Source organism: Temnothorax longispinosus, chromosome 4, assembly GCF_030848805.1.
Source record: "Temnothorax longispinosus isolate EJ_2023e chromosome 4, Tlon_JGU_v1, whole genome shotgun sequence".
Taxonomy (NCBI): domain Eukaryota; kingdom Metazoa; phylum Arthropoda; class Insecta; order Hymenoptera; family Formicidae; genus Temnothorax; species Temnothorax longispinosus.
The window spans coordinates 11,701,046-11,715,726 of NC_092361.1; the positions used below are offsets into that span (position 1 = coordinate 11,701,046).

The following is a 14,681-nucleotide window of genomic DNA, read 5'->3' on the forward strand; positions in this document are numbered from 1 at the left end:
CCTACAATTCTTCGTCTTGGCAAACCACACACCTTTACTTTCGAACATAACGCAGTTTTAACCAAAGCTAGAACGGCAAAATTAATATTAATTTAATTATGTGATTATGCCGTGTTAGCTTCGGTTACTGCATTATGTCCGAAAGTAACGGCGCGTGGTTTACCAAGGCGAAGAATTCGTCATGAATAGCGACTGTGTTTATACACGACGAAGGGTTCTGTTCGGGGCTGCTAGGGACGCGCAAGGGACGATCGTCATGGGTAGCGACTGTTGTATACGTAAAATTCAATTAAAAAGATCTTATTGTTTATATGGGGACGGCGCGTGCCACTCTTAGCCGCTAGGGGCGCTAGCGAAATTAGAGACACACCGAGCTGTCATCGAGTACCGAGCATATCGTTAACGAGAAAATCTGTGTACATAAAAGTGAATATTTCGGAATTTTTTAACATGCCGGAAATGTGTGTGGCATATGGATGTAAAAATAAGGGAGGGCATCGGTTCCTGAGGGACAAGAATGACAAGATGATGAAAAATAGACGGTGGATCATCACTGCTATAAAACGCGAGGATTTATGTCCGAATACAAATTCGCGACTAAACATATGTTTCATACGTCTATTAATTTTATTGTAAACTCACTACTTTCAAAGCCGGTGGTAATATAATCCTCAGGTCTAAAGTGGTTTATGCACAGCGAATTTGTATTTGGACATAAATCGCGTTTTATAGCAGTGATCTACCGTTTTTTCATCTTGTCCCACGGGAACCGATGTCCTCCCTTATTTTTACATCCATATGCCACACACATTCTCCCGGCATGTTAAAAAATTCTCCAAACCTCTCTACTCATTAAACGTAAACATTATGACAAGTCTCCATTTTTTATGCTGCCCTCTGCGCTGAGCTTGTCATCTCGCCGTCCCCATACATTGCCGGTAAAGACGTTCTTCCTTACTAATCAATGTTGCGATAAATATCACCACATGCCTCAGTGCCCTCAGTGGTCAAATTGGGTGCGTTCAGCCGATACTCCGCTAGCCTAGCAATCGTGAGCAGTCGCTCGTTTCTTCTCCTTTTAATCCATTGGGTCAAAGGATCCTTTGACCCAATGGATTAAAAGGAGAGGAAACGAGCGACTGCTCACGATTGCTAGGCTAGCGGAGTATCGGCTGAACGCACCCATTGGTTGAGACGTCCGTCAAGCCGTTACGGAATGAGGGTAGTCCAGAGGCGGGATTCTGTAACTATTTAACGACACTTTCGGTATCGCTGCACAGCTTTTTTATCATATATATATGATAACAAAACTGTGCAATATATAATACCTGCGCAACGATACTGAAATTGTCGTTAAGGAGTAACAGAATCCCGCTACAGGTTCGAATCCTTTCTGGGACCTTATTTTTAGCAACATTTTTCCTTTATACTCTACGTATCCTAACCTATATACAGGGTGTTTCTGGACATTTGCAATAAACTTAAAGGGGTTCTAGATCTCGGTAAATAAAATAATTTTTGTTAAGTGACCCGTGTCCGGCGATGCCTCTTTAAGGCGCTAGGCTTCGTTGAACATTGTTGATGGTTGCGTGTATCTTTGCCCCCGTCGGACTTGATGTGCCTTGATTTTTTCTTATGAGAGCATGTCAAAAGTTTAGTGTACACGACCCCTGTTGATACCCAAAATGAGTTCATCGACAGACAGGATAATGAAAGCATGTGATGTGATTCGTAATCATCGACATATAGTATGGATTCAGGTATAAAAAAATATGACCAGTCGAAAAAAAAAAGAGATAGTGACTGGTAGAGGTCTAGAGATCCTATAATAAGAGTCTGGCCATAAAAGCAGGTTACACACACAGAGATATGTATCAAGAAACAGTATCGCTATGTCGTATAAATGGTTATTTTAGGAAAATAGCTTCTGACTAGGCAAATGCTATCTGCCTGGTCAAATGGCTTTCGCCCGTTTATTTATGTTTAAAAGCTATTTTCCTAGGCAAATAGTATTTGCTTGAACGTTTTTTAGGAAAATGGATATAAATTGTAGGTTAGGTTCAGCCTTCAGCATTCAGAATAGAGTCTTTTCCGAATTTTGACTGGTCAATTCTGCAGAATGACTGGTCAATCATGCGGAATAATCAAGCGTCTTAATTCAAGCAGTTAGGTATCACGCTGGGAGTTTGTTTAGTTTTATTATGCGGGAGAAGGGGCTCCGCCCCTATATAATAAAACTAAACAAACTCCCAGCGTGATACCTAACTACTTGAATTAAGACGCTTATAGAATTACCTTTTTCAAAATAGACTTGGAGTTAGATTAGTTTTTTATGCGGGGGAAGGACTTTCCCCGTCTACATGTATACTTACTTGAAATACATCAATGCATGTGTCGCTGATGAGTACCATTTACCTAACAGCGGTTCAGTCAAATAATGGATTTACTTACAGAGCAATTGCAGACCGGAATATTGCATTGTAACAACAAACTTTACGGTTCGAAACGTCGCGAATGAGTGAGGCATAGATGGGAAGGTTAACATAATAGAGACTGGTGTATAAACCAGAGGAGGGGATAAACTCTCGCATAAAGTTGTTCTAAATTTTAGACAGTCTTTCGATCACATTTAAATACGCGTCCGGTAAACCCTCCGCATCGGTCTGTAAATTCAAACCATTCGCCTGCCTTTTTATGCATATCATTTCCGAAATCAAACGTTTATAACAATAGGATTCATTATCTAAGATTTCAACGCTATTCCAATCGAAATCATAATTCCATTCTAATCTGTGTTCAGTTATGACAGAATGATTCGGAGTACTCCAATTAATATGATTACGATGCTCCTTGATTCTTGTTTGCAATTGCCTACTCGTTTGGCCCACATAAGAAGCGTCGCAATCATTACAATTCACCTTATAAACCACGTTACATTTATTCGACCGTGGGAGACTATCCTTGTGCGCCTTGATGAATGTACGCATCTTATTTAAGCTGTTATAAGACAGTCTCACATTCAAATCCCTTATGGCGTTCCTAAGCTTTTCAGTAATCGTCGGGATGTACGGTAAAGTGAAAAAAGGAGTAACCTCCTCTTCATTCTGTCTCACATTCGTATTCGAGTCTCTGTTAAACAGAAACTTAAGACGTTCGCGCAAAATTCTAAAGATGAATTCCAATGGGTAACAATTATTGAGTAAGATTTCAATGACCAGTCTGAGATTTTTAGCATGCAAGGACGGATGCGACAACAAAAATGCCCTATCTATTAGGCCTATGGCCGTACCTCTTTTTTGGCATGCAGGATGCTGCGACAAAAAGTTTAAATACCTGCCAGAAAATGTCGGTTTATGGAACCAATCAAAAGTTAGCCTATTGTTGTTCAATATCATTGTGATCTCCAAAAAATTCAACGTGTCGTCTTCACCGATTTCTATGGTAAATTTCAGCCTAGGATGGAAGGAGTTAAAAACATCTAAGGTATGCTGTAAAAGAGCCGACGGTGCCTCAAGTGTTTGGTTTAGTATTCTTAGGAATCATAGACAAGCAGCAATATACTCTCGGTGGGTTGCCATCCCCATCTACAATCTCCGAGAGGTGGCGATCGAAATCTGACAAAACTTGGTCCTAACTGGATTTGAACTCGGTTCTCCAGCTCACTAGACCAGCGCACATCTCTCTGCGCCACGATCGCCATTAAGATGCGAGGGATGTGGAGCGAGTGCTTACTGGCGTATCTGGAATTTCGGCAACGGTACATCCATAGGATTTCAATCCTTGTTTTTTAAATTTTAACCGCGTCTTTTATACTTTGTTCGTCTATTGACTACGCCTTATACTCGACTTCTTTTTGATTATGCTTGTAAATCTTCGTATTTGACTTTATGTAACTTTTAACGCTGAAGAGGACACGAATAATGTGTCGAAACGTACGTTAATATATATATATATTTATTTTTATAAATTGTTTGCGCTTTGATTACCGCGCTTGGCTCTAATTGCCTCACCTATTCACATTGTGTTAAATTACTAAAACTTTCATTGTTTATCAGTCTATTTTGCATTACAAACACTTTTTCATCTTCATAGATACTATCTCTTCACTGCTAATATCATTAATATCAATCTCATTATTTTCAGTTATGTTTTGTTCAAATAAAAACAATTCTTCATCAGGTGTTTTTGTTTCATTTTGGATCGTAATTTGAGGCTGTTGTACTAATCCTGCAAAATAACATATCAAGAGTAATTTTTAAATTAATATCAATTTACGTTCAAGTAAAAAAAATTGAAAAGTAACTTACTAGAAAATAACATTTATCCACTTGTATACTTTGAAAATGTTTAAAATGCAATTTTTTCATAAAATTACAGCTTAGCTTCAAATTCAATTCATGTGATAGATCATATATGCACTCATGTATGGATGCATATAAGATTCATATGGAAGTATATATAACCCTATATGATTATATATAATTTCATGTAGCGTTATATATAAAAAGCAAAATTTCCGTACTTATATATGATATTATATATAATTATATATGACTATATATAATTATACAAGCGACTAAAATATATTTAAATATATATGTGGCGGTCAGCTATTCGCCACAAGCGCACGACAAGTAACACGGACTATACGACGGGAGGCGCGCGGCGCGGGCAGCAGCATGGGCTCGCGCGGCAAGAGAGTTCGGCGCGCGCCCGCTACGCGGCGCATCGTCGGTTTTCTTGCTCGTAAGAAAGATTCGACATCGACCTCTATATCTGGGGCACCTCAGCGGGGCTTCTCCAGCGTTCAAGCTCACCAGTCAGGGCGTGCTACTACCAGGGCCCCTGACATAACCCTCTTTTGATACGGAGTGCGCTCTTCCTCCAGGGCCTTCGTTTATACCTGCTTCGCAGGGCATTAACTTTCCTCGGTAAGAATCGACAGACTCCCTGCCGTGGAAAGGTTTATTAGGTCATTACGATCCAGCTCGTCGGACAACATCGAGACCAAGGCGCTGCCTTTTCCAAGTCCGATCCCAACTTCGATTCCTGTACCTGAGACCAAGACGGAGGGTCCGTCCCTGATCTCCAACCCGGGAAAAAAATTTATATATCTATACAATTATCTATACTATTATATAAAATCCTTACGGGTGGTGTATGTTTGAACGTTAATAACTTGAAAACTATTGGACGGAATTTTTACCAAAAGTATATGAAATAGGGCTAAATTTTTTTAATTTTTCTAATTCGTACGGGTAAAAGAATTAAAAAAATCGGTTTTCAGAAAATAGATAACGAAAAACTATACACTCTATAACACTCCCCGGAAAATTCTACCCCTATTTTATATGGTTTTAATACAAATTCGGTCCAATAGTTTTTAAGTTAAAAACGTTCAAACATACACTCGTAAGAATTAGAAAAATAAAAAAAAACGTTATTAACTTAAAAAAACTTTTGGACCGAATTTATATTAGAACCATATAAAATAAAGGTAGAATTTTCCGGCGAGTGCTATAGAGTGTATAGTTTTTCGTTATCTATTTTCTGGAAACCCATTTTTTTAATTTTTTTAATTCTTACAAGTGATGTATGTTTGAACGTTTTTAACTTAAAAACTATTGGACCGAATTTGTATTAGAACCATATAAAATAGGGGTAGAATTTTCCGGGGAGTGCTATAGAGTGTATAGTTTTTCGTTACCGATCTTCTGGAAACCGGTTTTTCTAATTTTTTTAATTCTTACGCGAAATAATTGACCGAATCTTAAAGAATTATATATGAAACAGGGATAGAATTTTCCGGGGAGTGATATAAAATGTATAATTTTTTGTTTCCGATCTTTTTGGAAACTGGTACCAAAAATTTTCCAATTTTTCGGGAATTAATTGCCCGAATTTCAAAGAATTGAATTTTGTGATATAAAGTGTATAATTTTTCGTCACCGATCTTTTTGGAAATTGTTATCAGAAATTTTTTGAATTTTTTGGGAAATAATTGATCGAATCTTAAAGAATTGTATATAAAACAGAGGTAGAATTTCTCGGGAAGTGTTATAAACTGTATTAGTTTTTCGTTACCAATCTTTCAAAAATTTTATTAATTTTTTGAGGATGGGTTTAATTGCCACGATGTGTATTATTTTTCGATAACAATTTATTTTTTTTTATGTAGGATAAGTTGTTTATTTCACATATTATATGTGAACAGTCACTTCAATTCGTGGCTTTCGTGGCTTTCGTGACTGTCGCGAGTGATAGAAAAGTTATTGGAGTTTTCTTGCAATAACTTGCAGTTAAAACGAGAGAAACAACTTATTCGATTTTTATATAAATAAAATTATCATTAAAAATTTGGATAAATAGAAAGATAAATTTCCAAAAAATAATTTACACAAAAAAGAATAATGCCAAAATTTTGTTAAAATATGTGTGTAAAATAATCCAATTTTTTATGAGAGGGAGAGGGAGAAGGAGAGGGAGAGGAAGAGGAAGAGGAAGAGGGAGAGGGAGAGGGAGAGGGAATTTGACGAATAGTGGTATAAGAACGGTATCAAGAAACACGGCAGTGTATTTACATTGGATTGAACCGATCTTTACTTCCGATGTTGTCGAAGGTCAGCATTGCGGTAACCACTGGCACTGTATTTACTATGATGGTTTAATGCTTTATATATATGATAGTTTGTATTTTGATACTCATTCTTATTACGATCTAACATTATTTGAACGAAAATACATTGAAAAACGATACCCTAATCTGGAAGAGAACAATATAATATTTGAAAAAGTAACCAAGCAGCCAGATCTTACGTCGTGTGGAATATTTGCAGCAGCATTTGCTGTATCTATAGCACTAGGAGATGATCCATCTAGTAAAAGATATTCGACAAATATGAAAAAAATGCGTAGACACTGTATGAAGATTATTAATGAAAAAATTTCACTATCATTCCCGGAAGAATAATAATTTATAATTTTTTAAATAAAATATAATATTTTAAAATAATGATCACGATATAAAAAATAATGACAATAAATACGAAAAAGGGCACGGAAAAGACATAAATAGATATAAATATAATAGATATAAATGTAATTGATTTATTAAAATAGTCAAGTAAGAGGAAACCGAACCGCCATGTTCGTTAAAAATAACAACCGTGGATTAGGTCTAATGGAGATACCACGTTAAAAAAAACGCGCCTTAAACTCTACCTCTTGTGTGGTGTAGAAAAGAGTTCGGCAAGATTCCGATAACTCTGGCGCCTTAATTTGACGATGATTTCTGGTAGTACTTTTAATGCTGAACAAAAAATTATATACGTCTTATAGGGCTAACTGCTCTCGTTTTCGAGATATACAGTGTTAAAGTTAAAAATAAATAATATGAATTTTTAAATAATACTTCAATTGTGTGTGTATAAACAGTACACGCGTAAGCGAAGGAGGGGCTACCGCACTTCTCCCGAAAGCAGGGGAGAGGTGGGGGTGAACCTCGGTTCGCGTGAAAAGTGTATGCGTGAACTTTTTATGCGTGAAAGTTAATATGAATTTTTAAATAATACTTCAATTGTGTGTGTATAAACAGTACACACGTAAACAAGGGAGGGGCTACCGCACTTCCCCCGAAAGCAAGGGGGAGGTGGGGGTGAACCTCGGTTCGCGTGAAAAGTTGAAAACACGAACCGTGACAATGATAAATCTTGTTTCGCCCTATATTTAAGTCAGAGGAGAGAGGGTATAGACCTCGAAATATCTTACGTTGTTTACGTTTTTGTCTCGAGTAAAAAAGGTATGCGTGTTCTTGTGTACATTCTTCCCTGGCGGAAATATTTTTACAAAATTAAAAAAAATAAAAATAAAAGTGTACTACAAAAAACTATAAAATATAATTGCCAGAATCTATTAAATTTTACATAAATTTAAGAAGTACTACAAAATCCTACATGAAAATGCTAGAATTGGAACACTTTTGTAAATTTTTGTATTTTTTTAGTGCATCTTGATCTATAAATTTTGCGGTAAAACTACGCCAAACTACAATTAATACTGATATTCTACACATTTCTATATCTATTTGAGTACAATAGACTACAAGGAAATACTAAAATTAAAACACTTTCTAATGAGGAAATTCACCCGACATAAAAAAAAATTATATTTATTTTAAAATTTTATTACTACTTTTTAACTAAATTTGTTTCTTAAGATGCAACCTATGATTATAAATATTTTCTCGTACTTGAAAAACACACTTACCTTGATGGGATTTGAACTCGAGACCTTGGGACCTCTGGATCGTGAACCAACCGTCTTACGTCGTTGACTACTTCTTAATTTGATGTAAGTGTTATATATAGTCTACATGTGTCATAACCAGCGCAAATATATAATTTTTCAAAAATTCTCAAGAAAAATTCAGTTTAAAAAGTGTAATAAAATTTTGAATCGGATATACGAATACCTAAGAAATGGAAATATAATCTTGAACAATATTATATGGCTAAATCTCTTTAAATATAACTTTATATAGTCATATATGGTTTTATATACTAGTATATTATAAAGATAATTATAATCATATATGAATATATACTCTATAATGGATCTATCCATATGAATTTGTATAACTGTTATAAATATTCTTCTAATAGTATATTATTTTACTTGACAATAACAAATTAATATAAAATATATTGTTTTTAGTTTCAGTTTACACAATTGCGTTTTAAGTCCGACAAAGTCCATATTGGCACGCAGTGCCAATTTAAAAAACTGAAACATGTATTTAATAATAAATTGATATTGTGAAATATTATTAAGCATCAAGATCCGCTTCGACCGAAAACGGCACTTCTCATTGCTTACATGTTATTTTAAGTTTTTTTTTTCTAATTTTGCATAAGATAAGATTTTTTTAATTGACATATTAATTTTTACTTTCCATGGAAAGGTTGAAGGTTTGGTTGAAGGTCTGTTAATTTCCATGTAAAATTGTAGTATCTTATAAACATCTAAAAAAAGCAAATTTATGTAGATTTTCATGAATTCACAAGTTGTAAAAGGCTTAAGGATTGTGTCGTTTTCTGTAGAATCTTGTAGTATTGTATGCAAAATTACAACCATTCACGAATCAGAAATTTATATAGGTAAAAAATTGTACATTTATGTATTTTTCTATTGAACTTTACAACCGACTACACGAAAATGAAAACATAAGTATTTTGACTTCTGCGAATTAAGAAGTTATTAATAATAGATGAATTTTGGAAGATTTGTGTAAAAACTTGTAACATTTAACTAAAAATTACAAATTTTAATTAGCCATAATTGTATTAAATTTTTGAGTTGTACAAACAAATCGGTATTTGTTAGTATTTGTACGCAGTTGTAGTATTTTATGAGAAACTAAAAACTAAATTAGATTCTAAATTGCATAGTTTTACGATACGTAAATTGTGGTAGATTTCTATAGTCATTTATAAATAATTGTAGTATTTTACAAGTAAAGCAAATGTTTTAATTTTTTAAGATTTTGTTTCTTCTTAAATTTTTAAAATTTGCAGATTTTGTACTATTTTTTATAAAATTGTGGTTTTTCATAAAATACTACTTGCAATAATTTCTTGATTTGAAAACATTGTAATTTGTGGTGCTATCTCGTAGATATTTCTACAAAAAAATAACTATTTCTACAAAAAATTAAATATTTCAACAAAAATGTACAAATTTCTATTTCTAGTTAAATTTTGTAGTTATTCATAGAAATTTTTTCCGCCAGGGTTGGGGTATATAAAGTAAAATTCTTTATCTTTTAGTAAATACATATATAATTATATATGGTCATATAAGAAATGGAAATATAATCTTGAACAATATCATATATGGCTAAATCTCTTTAAGTATAACTTTATATAGTCATATATGGTTTTATATACTAGTATATTATCATGTGTGATAGATAAAATCATATATGATGAATTATGAATATATACTCTATAATGGATCTATAATCCATATAAAGTATAACTGTTATAAAAATATTCTTTTAATAGTATATTATTTTACTTGACAATATCAAATTAATATAAAATATATTATTTTTAGTTTCAGTTTACACAATTGCGTTTTATGTCCGACAAAGTCTATAGTTGTATAGTTTGTTTGTAGTATTATATGCGAAATTACAATCATTCACGAGTCAGAAATTTAATTAGGTAAAAAATTGTACATTTGTGTATTTTTCTATTGGGTTTTACAACAAACTATACGGAAATAAAAACACAAGTATTTTGACTTCTGCGAATTAAGAAGTTATTAACCCTTAAACTACACACTGGGTCAAAATGACCCAGTAAAAAAATTGTGTGGCATTATCTACCATTGCAACGCTGAAATCGGGATCTGTCGCGCCATATCTTGATAGTTTTAACCTCTCTTTAGATAGCGGTACAGTCGTTGTAAGTCAGCAGGCGTTCTGCTGTGTCTGGCTGCCGTCCGCGTCAAACGTTCCGAAAATCACGGGTCATTTTGACCCAGTGTGTAGTTTACGCATTTTGGGGGTGATTTTTTGTGATTTTTTTTTTAAGTCTTTTTGAGCTTCTTTCGAACAATTAAAGTGTAAGTAAACGTTTAAATATGCTCTGAAATTTTTTTAATCAGTTGTTTATTAATAATAACACTGAATTATACATAGATGTCGTACAATCTAGGGCAAATTTCGGAACCGGTTTCCAAAAAGATCGGTAACGAAAAATTAACCACATCATTGCACTCCCCGGAAAATTCTACCCCTATTTTATATACTTTTGGTAAAAATTTGGTCCACTAACGAATGAGTAGTTCGCGGACAGACGGACGGACAGAGACAAACAGTCGGGTTTTATATAATGGTATGATTAATATTTTTTAACATTGTTTTGTCTATTTACTATAGTTCGAATTGTTTCCATGCCCTATCCATCGAAAACGAATCGTTCATTCGAATCTTGAAGCGAATGTGCTACCGATTTATATTGCTTTCGGTTTTCCAAATTGTTTAAAATGTAAGAAAAATAGGAGGAGAGATCATATATCGGAAATATAGCGCGACTGTGTTCGTAATAAATTAGTCAGATCGAGACATGTTAGATGGCGATACGAGCGTCGTCTTGTGTGTTCCCGCGCGATCTGCGCTGGACGCATCGTAATTTGAATGAAGTATTGTATTGCGCGTGCGCGAGAAGGAAGCGTGCGAGCCTGCGACGAACCGAGCGGGCATTCGTTTCCGGGCGTTGGTCGAGGTAACAACGTGCTCGTGCTTGAGACGTACCGGTGTTAGAATATTCGAGAAGCGAGAATCGTAGCATTGACAAATACCGATTATCGTATAAACGACGTGATTTCTGATATCTGCTACATGGATAACAGCTCTGTTCAACGATAAACAGACCTTACGAAGCATAAGCTACGAGATTATACCGGCTCAGAGAATGACCACGCCTTTATAACTGCGTGCAAAGAAGGAAGGACGATCCGCCATTACCGTATCGTCGTATCTCACAAAGGAATAACCGCTGTTGAACGACTTGAGATGTTTGATAGCCTATCAGATTGGAAAAAGGGGATTCTTGTATTAAGAATCTATTTAGTAAGCAGCGATTTCTACAGAAAAGAGGTAACTTTCAGATTTCCGGTAACCATAGATCCTTTTCGGTTATCGAGAGTCACTCGTATTCACGAGTGTTACGACGGATTAATATTCCCGTCTCTTTATAGCGATCGTTGTACCAGATTTCGTGAAAAGTAAAGGAGGCTAACGTTCTCACATAACAATGCCTATTGTCTGCCAACAAACCTGGCTTTACATGTAAAGATAAAATCTATTCGAATCTGAGCTCAGTAAATTCTTAGATTGATTAGTTTAAGGTTGCAACCGATATACATAAGATAATTTTCGTACTTTAACATGTAATTAATTAAAGTCCACGAGAAATAGTAATCATTTTGACTGAGAAATACTTTAATTTTGTATAAAATTACTTTCTTTATTATATTCATTATTTCGTCATAATTATTTAGCTTTATATGTATATTATTACATTCCTGCGCATGTTCGCGTATATTATATTATCTTCGTTTAGAAATATGCAAGGTTGAAACGGTTATTGATAAAATAACTATAGATTAATACGTCTTTCATTACAAAAAAGGACATATATAGATATATATATATAAAAGGTGATGTATAATATTTGCATATTATCGACTATATTCTGAGTCTGTTGAATACTTCCAAAGATATTAGCATTATAAATAGACGGAAATTACATTACGAAAGTTGATACGACGTATCAATCTATCTATCACATATTCTTTATTGCTATGTATTTATGCTTATTTATCTTGTATACCAATTTACTTTATTTCATGTATTATCTGTTTCATACGAATGGTCTAATTACACGAACTTATTACTATGTGAGTTATAGTCTTACAAACAATAGTTGAAGTTACATACAGTCCAGAGAAAGATTAAGAATATATTACTTCATTAGAGAAATCAACAGTCAAGAGTTATTGTATTTCCTTAAATATTGGGAAGCGTATTAGTTTATGCAAATTGACAAAAGGATCATTCGTCTGAGAAATATTATGTATTATATTCCTAGCAATTTATTTTTTTGTATCATCATTTCTTATGTGTTGTACGAATACTGATAAGGTTTTAGGCAGTTTTCCTTATCCATGCAACAAATGTTGGTATTCTGTAATTATTTCTGCCAAGTAAAATATATGATCTCTCCCTCGAAAAGTAAAGTGTATGTGTCGTTTCATCTATTCATTAAATCTCAAGCCTAGGCTCCTGCGCGAGCTTGTACGAAACACAAATAAATACCTTTTTTGAAATGTTAGCTTTCGCGCGTATTTTTACCTTAAAGTATATAATCCAGAGAGTATGCAGTTAAATTTTCACGTAAAAATATTGAAAATTTAGAAAGTTATTGAATATTTCGTAAAAAATAGCAATTTTTTGGTTTATAAACCATATTTTGAATTTTTGAACCATAAAACTTCATTAATAACCCTTTACAAACAATCTGACATTCATTTTGAGTGTTGCAAGAATGTACCCTTTTAATTTCAGCCAAAAAGAATCAATCCCCCGTTTGTGGTAATTACGCAAAGTAGCGCTGGGTCAAAATGAGTGTGTAGTTTATGTCTCAAATAGGTAGTGTGTAGTTTAAGGGTTAATAATAGATGAATTTTGGAAGATTTGTGTAAAAACTTGTAACATTTAACTAAAAATGACAAATTTTAATTAGCTATAATTGTAATAGATTTTTGAGCTGTACAAACAAATCAGTATTTGTTACTATTCATACAAAATTGTAGTATTTTATGAGAAACTAAAAACTGGATTAGATTCTAATTTGTATAGTTTTACGATATGTAAATTGTGGTAGATTTCTATAGTCATTTATAAATAATTGTAGTATTCTACAAGTATATATATATATATATATATATATATATATATATATATATATATATATAAGCAGATGTTTTAATTTTTTTAGATTTTGTTTCTTCTTAAATTTTTAAAATTTGTAGATTTTCGTACTATTTTTTACAAAATTGTAGTTTTTCATAAAATACTACTTGCAAAATTTGTTGATTTGAGAACATTGTAATTTGTGCACTGAAAAAAAAATCTGGTTGAATTAATTGGACGTCTGGTGAAAAATGAACGAATCAGATTTTTCCAATTAATGCAACTAGACATTTCAATTAATGCAACCAGAATTCCTGTTAATTCAACCAGATTCTGGTGGATTCAACCAGTATTTTCTGGTGGAAAATGAACGAACCGGATTTTTTTTTCAGTGTGGTACTATTTCGTAGATATTTCTACAAAAAATAACTATTTTTACAAAAAATTAAATATTTCAACAAAAATGTACAAATTTCTATTTCTAGTTAAATTTTGTAGTTATTTATAGAAATTTTTTTCGCCAGGGTTTACCTGTAACATACAGTTTAACAGTGTATATCTCGAAAACCAGAGCAGTGCCCTATAAGATCTATATAATTTTTTGTTCAGCATTAAAAGTACTACCAGAAACCATCGTCAAATTAAGGCGCCAGAGTTATCGGAATCTAACCAAGAGTTCAATACGAGCAATGTTGTCGCCAACTTGATGGCACGGCACTCATTATGGCGATGTTTGCCGTCTCATATCACGTTAACTCTTATTAGAAATTTGCACATTGCTTTCTCATTATGTTATTTCCGTTAAGATTTGAACTTTAGAGTTCGAACATTGTCAATTTCGTGTAAATTGAGGACTAATCATGCAAATTAGAAACTTGAACATTACAATTTTTCGTTAAAATTTGTAGAGTTTGAACAATGTCAATTTCATGTAAATTGAGGATCTTAAAGATTTATATATAAAATAGGGGTAAAAAAGACTGAAGAATATAATAGAATTAGAAAAATTGCTATTTTTTCATTTTAAGGAATCTTTGAATTGGCTTTACAGAATTGCAAGTTTTTGGTCTAGAATTAAAGTACGCACAAAAATCTACATCGCCCCGGAGGACATATGTAATAAGACACGCAAATAGTCTCTCTCTCTCTCTCTCTCTCTCTCTCTCTCTCTCTCTCTCTCTCTCTCTCTCTCTCTCTCTCT

The 14,681-nt window shown here is 33.5% G+C and overlaps 1 long non-coding RNA gene across 1 annotated transcript; it reads left to right on the forward strand.

Moving 5' to 3' along the window:
• The first annotated feature begins 10,069 nt into the window (after window positions 1-10,069).
• On the forward strand, window positions 10,070-12,804 carry LOC139811713 (uncharacterized). The gene is made up of 2 exons (XR_011731724.1): window positions 10,070-11,662; window positions 11,764-12,804. It is a non-coding gene; the product is annotated as an uncharacterized lncRNA (long non-coding RNA).
• Window positions 12,805-14,681: the final 1,877 nt, after the last annotated feature.